Source organism: Capra hircus, chromosome 3, assembly GCF_001704415.2.
Source record: "Capra hircus breed San Clemente chromosome 3, ASM170441v1, whole genome shotgun sequence".
NCBI classification, from domain to species: Eukaryota; Metazoa; Chordata; class Mammalia; order Artiodactyla; family Bovidae; genus Capra; species Capra hircus.
In genome coordinates this window covers 98540945-98549278 of record NC_030810.1, presented here as the reverse complement: position 1 = coordinate 98549278, position 8334 = coordinate 98540945, and positions in this window count along the sequence as shown.

Below are 8334 nucleotides of genomic sequence, written 5' to 3'. Positions count from 1 at the left end.
ATGGAAACAGCTTTGTTAAAATCATCAGTGACCTCTGAGTGCTAAATTAGTAGCCAGTTTTCAGTCTTCTTACTCAGCTTCTCATTAGCACTCTTGGAAGAGTTTCTTCATTTGGCTTCTATGACATATGGTTTTCCTCACTTCTTGACTTCTCAGTTTTCTCTGAATCTACCTTTTAAAAATTTCTAAATGTTGGAGTATCTCTCTTAGTCCTTGGACCTTTTCTCCTACACTTACCACCCCCCCACCCCCCACACCTTTGGTGATGTCAAGCTATTCTGTAACTTAAAATATTATTTACATAATGTCTCCCAAATTTATACCTTCATTCTGGACCTTTCCCTCTGAATTCTGGTCTCATTTCCAACTGTTTACTCAACATCTCTGCAAGGATATTTAAGATATTTAATGTGTATTAAACTCGCCGTTGCCTGTGCTGAACTCTTAATTCTCTCTCCTCTTCTACTTCTCCACAACTTCCCCATCGAGGTAAATGGCACTACCATTAACCCAGCTGGTTGGGCCAAGAACTTTGGAGTTACCCTTAACATCTGTCTTTTTCTTATGTCCTACATCTAATCCATCAGTAAACGCTATTGCGCCTTATCCAGAATTGACTGCTTCTCAAGACTACCATTGCTACTATTCCAGCAGCACCACTCACCTGGACTGTTGCCATGTCTCGTGTTTCTGTGCTTTCACTCTCTGCTAATTTATTCCCAACACAGGCGTTGCTTTTAAAATACGAGTCACATTGCCATTCAGGGGCTCCATCTAAGAGAAGGTACTAGACAAGAGTTGTTTTATGTAGCTAACCATTCTGGTTTGCTAATTGTTTTCCTACCTATAAACTTGAAGTTGTTGCTCATTGAAAAAAGATAAATAAATTAAATAAATATTTGAATTATCCAAATAAAATAAAATACGAGTTAGATCATGTCAGTCTTCTGCTCAGAATTCTTGCCAGACTTCCCATCTCAAAAAAAGGGCCAGTCATAATGGCGGTCAAGGTCTTTATGTAACTTCCTTTCCTCCCTGTCTCTACTCAATGGACTCCAGCCATACTATTCTTGTTTCCCAAGAAGTCCCAAGGCATGTCCTCATCTCAGGCTCTTTGTAATCGCTCTTCCCCTCTCTGGAATATTCTCCTAGGCATGGGCATTTTTAGCTCCCTGTCTTCATTCAGATCTCAGCTCACTAGTCATCTCTGGGAAACCCTTCCATATTGTCCTATATGAGACATTTCAGATCCACCCCTTTACCTACAGCCCAATTACATTCTGTCTCCTTGTGTGATGGGCTGACTTATGTCCACTTAAAATTCATATTTCGAAGTCCTAACCCCCAGTACCTCAAATGTGACTGTATTGGAGTAGAGCCTTTAAAGAGGTAATTAAGGTAAAAAGAGGTGATATGGATGGGCCCTAATCCAATATGGCTGGATAAGGAAGAGAGCGTTAGGACTCTGACACAGAAGGAAGGCCACGCGAAGACGCAGGGAGAGGATGGACATCTATAAGCCAAGCGGAGAGGCCTCAGAAGAAACCAGCCCTGCTGACACCATGACCGTGAACTTCAGAACCGCCAGGAAATGCATTTCTACTGTTTAAGCCACCTGGTCTGTAGTATTTTGCGCTGGTAGCCCAAGTAAACCAGTCCGCCTGCCCTCTTTTCCACTGTGGTTCTTCTCAGTGCTTGATATTACACATTTGTGTATTTATCTATCTCTCTGACAAGAACGTGAGCTGCATGAAGGCAGACTTCACCTTGTTCACCATGTGTGGCCAGTGCTGAGAATCGTGCCTGGCACGTGCTAGTAGTCACGCATCCGTAGAGTGAGCACATGCCCTTTGCCCCCGTTCTCCTGGGCTCACACTTATCCTCCCAGGTTACTCAGCCCCTTTCTAGTGGGTCATCTCCTTTGAAACGTGGCCCCTGCTTGCCTCTCCAGCCTCATCCTTCATGCCGCCTCACACATCCCCAGACTGAACTGTTTCAAGAAAAGTGTCTTGCCCTCTGGCCCTTGTGACACACTCTTCCCTTCCCTGACCCCCAACACACCCTCTCTTGCCCAACTATCCCTCCCTTTTTTTTTTTTTTAGGAGAGGGAGAGACTTTTTTTTTTTAAGGAGTTGGCTAATACAATCGTGGGGACCAGCAAGTCTTTAGGAAGGGGACTCAGGTAAGAGCTGGTATTGCCATCTTGATGGTCGGAAACTCAGGCAGAATTTCTGTGTTGCTATCTTGAGAATTCCTTCTTCCCTTTCTTGTACTTCTTTTTTTTCTTTGGCCACACCTCACAGAATGTAGTAGTTTTAGAACCAGGGATTGAACCCACGGTCCCTGCATTGGAAGTGTGGAGTCTTAACCACTGAACCACCTGGGAAGTCCCTATCCCTCGCATCTGGATACCTCCTGTGTTTCTGTCTGTCCGTCAGTAGGGGGCACCTGTCTTGTCCCTTGCTATGTTCTTAGAGCCAAGTACAGGATTCACTGGAACAAGATTCACTGAATGGCTTCTGACGGCTCCCTATCCTTGTTTCTGCTTTGCAGGAAGGGGGCTTCTGTGCACTCTTCTCCACTCACCACCAGGGGGAAGCATGGAGTAAGGGAAACAAGGCTTCTGCTGGGTTCACATTCTGATGCTAACAGCTGTTTCTTTGTGGCCCTTGGACAGGTGTCTGAGCCTGCTTTTCCTCACATGTAAAATGGAAATAATTATTATCAACTTATTAACTAATTAGGGTTGTTGTGAGAACTGAGTAAATGTAAGAGCCTTCAAATGCTCCTTTTTGTCCCACTGGGCTCAGCACTAACTTTAGTTTCCTCAACTAGTCAGGTGCTTTGGACTGCTCTTTCCAGCCGCCCCCTCTGCGGGCCGTGCTTCCCTCTGCTTGCCCTTACCAAGGAGAGCACGCCTATGTGTGCAGGAGAGCCCTGGCCCCTCTCTGGCTAGTTGTGTGACTGTGGGCAAGACATTTAACTTTTCCGAGCTTATGCTTTCCCAACTGCAAAACAGTGATGTTACTATTTCCCTAACCTGACAATTTGTTCTGAGGATGGATGTGAAATGTAAAATGGAGATGTTAAGCACAGCATAGCCTAACCTGCCCTTAGCCTCGACTGGTTTCTCTAAATGCTTTTAAAATGAGTGTTGTTAAGGTTGAAATAATTTCCAGAGGGGATCTCACCCTTGGATGGCAAAGTAAAGGGCCTCCCAGGAGACAGGAGAATGGTCACTCCTCTCCCCCCACATAACCAAGCCTGTTCAGATAGGCTGACTTCTTGGGAACTTCACCTGAGAGACCGTCCGGAGGGCCTCATGGCTTATCTTAGGAGCTCTTGGCCCTGGTAGGCACTGGGATGAAATAACTGGTAAAGACAAGGCCAGGCACTGCTGTGCTGACTCTCCTTTAATAGTTTCATGTAGATAGTTTAAAGCTGAAGCTTCAATACTTTGGCCACCTGATGCGAAGAACCAACATATTAGAAAAGATACTGATGCTTGGAAAGATTGAGGGCAGGAGGAGAAGGGGGCAACAGAGGATGAGATGGTTGGATGTCATCACCGACTCAATGGCCATGAGTTTAAGCAAATTCCGGGAGACAGTGAAGGACAGAGAAACCTGGCATGCTGCAATCCATGGGGTTGCAAAGAGTCGGACACGACTTAGCGACTGAATGACATAGTTTGAAAGGACAGCAAGGACATCAAAACTGAAAGATCCACCTGGAGAGAGGGAGGAGGAAAGAGTTTTTATTCCACCCACACCCCCAGACCTCAGGGCACTGGGTCCTGGTGTGCTGGCTTGTTTATTATAAGAAACTTGCATCTTTGCAAGTGATGCCTGGCACCCCTTCTCCTCAGCTGGACTTATCTAGGGCACTGCTCATATACCTGTGAAGAAGGCTGGGGGGTTTAAGAGCAGCTACTTTAATATATACCAGGGAAGTATCATTCTTCAGCTTTGGGGCCAAGAGCTGTGCTTTGCTGTGCACCCTGGCTCTGCACGGGCAGGTGTGGGTCCCTTTGGCCACCTGGGGAATTCTCTGGGGAGCGGGCTGTGTGCTCTGCTCAGACCCTGCCCTCTAGTGGCCAAGGGAACCGGCCATGCAGTCCGGACCGTCCCAGTCCACCCCATCAACCTCTAGGATCCTGGTCCCTGTCCAAGGGTAAGTGCGGAGAGGAGAGAAACACTTTCCCCAATACAAAGCCTGTCTTCCCTGAGCTCAAGTCTTGCCTCTGCAGGTAGTTTCCATGTGACTTAGGACATTCTACTAACTTCCTGTTAACAAGCCTGCAGATCCTCATTTGTATACTGGGACTCTAATATGGTGCCTTGTTCACAGAACTACCCCAGGGTTCACACAGGTCAGGTGTATAAAGCATGCTGTAATGTCACAGTGTTATACAAATGTGAGGCAATTGACAAAAAGAAAAAAAAAAGTTTAAAACAAACAAAAAACACATGAGGCGTTGCTCAAAGTATTGTCAGAAAAGCCCCTCTGTGGCTCCTGAATGTTGCCTGGCAGTTGAGGTAGTGGGCGCCCTGTCCTGGATGGCGTTCCATTGGTAGTATGATCCTGGTGACTATTTTTTTAAAAATAACATTAAAGAAACATTTTTTTTTAAGCAGACCTTTTTCTTTTAAAAAAACTGATTTTTATGTATTTATGTATTACTTTTGGCTGCACTGGGTCGTCACTGCTGCGTGCAGCCTTTCTCTAGTTGCAGTGAGCAGGGGCTACTTTCTAGTGGTGCATGGGCTTCTCATTTCAGTGGCTTCTCTTGTAGAGCATGGGCTCTAGGGTGCTCCAGGTTCAGCAGCTGCAGCGCGTGGGCTCGGTAGTTGTGGCGCACAGGCTTAGTTGTCTCACAGCACGTAGGATCTCAGTTCCTAGATGGGATTGAACCTGTGTCCCCTGCATTGGCAGGCAGATTCTTAACCACTGGACCACCAGGGAAATCTTTGCTTAATTTTTTTGGCTGCATGGCATGGCATCTTAGTTTCCTGACCAGGGATTGAACCCACGCCCCCTGCAGTGGAAGTACAGCATCTTAACCGCTGGGCCACCAGGGAAGTCCCCTTGGTGACTGTTCTAGAGGTGCTTAAGCACTCCTGTGGGGTGGTGAGTGCACCCACCTTGGAGTAAAGGGCCAGGGGCTTGAATTCCAGCTTTACCACTTTCTTGGACTCTGACCTTGAGTAACTCAACATGATCAAGTCTTTCTTCATTTGTATATTGAGGATGGGGATGCTATCTGTAGGTTAGAGGGGGCAAGTGGTAGAGAATGTAAAGCAAAATAACTATATAAAAGGGTCTGGAATGTGGTAACTGCTTAAGTATAAACCTTTGAATCCTCATCTTCATGTATTTGGGGCTTAAAGAAATTAGAATTCAACAGCTCACTGTAAGCCCCTAAAATCTGAGTCACTCCTTGTGGTGCAGGGATGTTTAGAGAGTGCAAGCATGGGCTTTGAAATCAAAGGTCGGGCCTAGGTAAACCAGTAAAGGAAGTGTGCTGTGGGGTAGGGCTGTTTATGTTGGTTGGAAAGCAGGGCATTTTTCCCTAAGGCAGGCTTTCTGCAGAGGAAAATCTGGATTGGAGAGAGAGATTAAAAATCTCAAAGGTAAAAGGAAAGATGTAAGGAAATGGCCTGCACTGAATCACTGCAAAGGACAGTATTCATCAGAGAATTAATTTGGAAGGAAATAGAGTGTGAAATAGCAGCAAGGCTTTCAACTCTGGGCACCATGGCCTTAGAAACCCAGTCGGTGTTTCAGAGGCTTGCCAAGGCCCAGCCTGGGAGCTCCCTCCAGAAGAGCAGCCGGGGGCTGCCCAGAGACCACAAATGGCTGAGCTCGGAGGAACTGATTGAGTGTGTAATTAAGGGGAGGGTTGTATAACACTTGGGTAAGTAGAACTTGATGGGGTCAAACCAGCAGGGCTTCTGGGAGATGAGAGAGCAGTCCCTGGAGCCGTTAGTAATGGAAGCCAGATGCATAACGTTAGACACAGCTTACCTGGGCTTTGTGGGGAGAAGAATGGAAGAGATCAGGAAGGGGAAGGGTTGAAAGAGTGACTGCTCTGTAGATCTAAGTGTCGACAGATGCTTAATACCTTAGTGCGAGGAGTGAGATAACATTCTGGAACAATGTGGAAAATCCCCAGAAACTGACGATCAGAGAGGCTGTGATGTGGCCAGCACACTGGAGATGTAATGGATGCTGAATCCTGACTGTGGGTCCAGAGTGTGTCTTGACGTACACCAGTGAGCTAGGTAGGAGCTGCCAGGGTGTAAAGGGGGCATCTTGGATCATGCATGGGGATTAGGACAGGAAACCATTCATGGCATATTCGTGGACAGAACGGTCACATGTAGACCAGGTGGCGCTAGTGGTAAAGAACCTGCCTGCCAATGCAGGAGACATAAGAGATGCAGGTTCGATCCTTGGGTCGGGAAGGTCCCCTGGAGGAAGGCGTGGCAATCCACTCCAGTATTCTTGCCTGGAGAGTCCCATGGACAGAGGAGCCTGGTGGGCTAGAGTCCATTGGGTCACAGAGTTGGACATGACTGAAGTGACTTAGCACACATGTAGGCTGGATACTAAAGCAATTGTGCATATTCATAACTGCTTGAATTCCTAGAGCTACATCCCTAGGAGGCCCTAGTACACAAGACCCCTCGTAATAGCCCCTCTGCTCACCTCTCCAGCCTCATCCCCTACCTCTTTTTTTTTTTTTAACTTATTAATTTTTTTGGCTGTGCTGTATCTTCGCTGCTGCTTGGACTTTCCTCTGGTGTGGTGAGTAGGGCGACTCTCTCGTTGCGGGGCACAGACTTCTCACTGCGGTGGCTTCTCTTGTTGCGGAGCACTGGCTCCCGGGCACGCAGGCTTCAGTAGCTGCAGCACATGGGCTCTGGGGCACAGGCTCAATAGTTGCGGCACACTCGCTTGGTTGCTCCATGGCACGTGGGATCTTCCCGGACCAGAGATCGAACCCGTGTCTCCTGCATTGTCAGCTGGATTCTTTACCACCGAGCCACCAGGAAAGCCCTCATCCCTACTGAGGGCTTGCTGTTCTATGATGTGTTGGCTCCTTCTTGTCATTCAGACCTCAGCTTAAATGTCACTCCTTTTCATATGAGGATATTTCCTTGCATGTTAATATATATGTCTAATTTAGTGTTTGCTTTTGCAGAGACACAATAGAAACTCAGTGGTTAGACAGACAGGCTCTGGAGCCAGACTGCCTGCACTGATGCTCCGTCCTTTAGGATCTGTGTGGTCCTGAGCAAGGGTCTTAACTCTTCTTTGCCTCAGTATACCTAATCAATAAGATGGGAATAATGATTTACTTCATAAGGTTTTGTGAAGAATAAACATGCAAAGTGTTTAGAGCAATGCTAGGGATATTGGAAATGCTCAGTAAATGTCAGCTAGTGTTAGTAGTAGCATGCGTGTTATGCTCTGTCTCTCCCTCTATAGTCAGGAGGACGTCTGTCTGCTTTGTTTGCTTTCCTGTCTCTCCAGCACAGAGATCATGCCTTGGCATATTCTGTGTTGACACATATTAAGTGAATAAATTTGCTGAATTAATAAAACCACTAATGCGGCAGTCAGTCATTCTTCAAGGAGGTGTTGCGTGTTGTATGGTAGGCTCTGCCCTTTCAGACATGTTTTTCAATGGTTTGCAAAAAAACAACACAACTGAATAAATACATAGAGTATAGGCTAATTACATTTATTAAAAGCATAAAGCTGGAAGAAATAGGTAACTGAATGACTGAATGAGTGAATAAGTGTGTTAGATGTCCATATTGATATCTTTTTTTTTTTTTTTTTTTTTTTGATTCTGGGCCAAATATTGCAAGGTGAAATTTACTGGGGATAAATACTAAGCTCTTAATCTCACAATCAATTGCCCACAACAGGATAGATGTTAGAGTGAACAATTTATTCAGTGTGAGTCAATGACATGATGCATTCCTCAAAATTCTAAATGTGCTGTGTCTGTGCTGGTCCCTGAGATGAAGGAGGTGATGGTCCTGTCCTGCCCAGCTCGGAGCACTCCCAGAGAGCTGTGCTCAGAGAGCAAAGACAGACAAGCAGGTCAACTGGAGATGGACCATCTCTGGGAGGAATGGAAGGGCTCAGGGCACATCAAAGCTTTTATTTATGTGTGTCTTAAGGACCACACTTAGGCCAGAATGTAAGCTACAGGGACATACAGAGCAATATAAGGATAATCCATGAAATAGTCAGAGCTTCCATGCATGAACTGGGCTATGTGTGAGGGTTCCTGTCACTGCAGGATTTTGAGCTTAC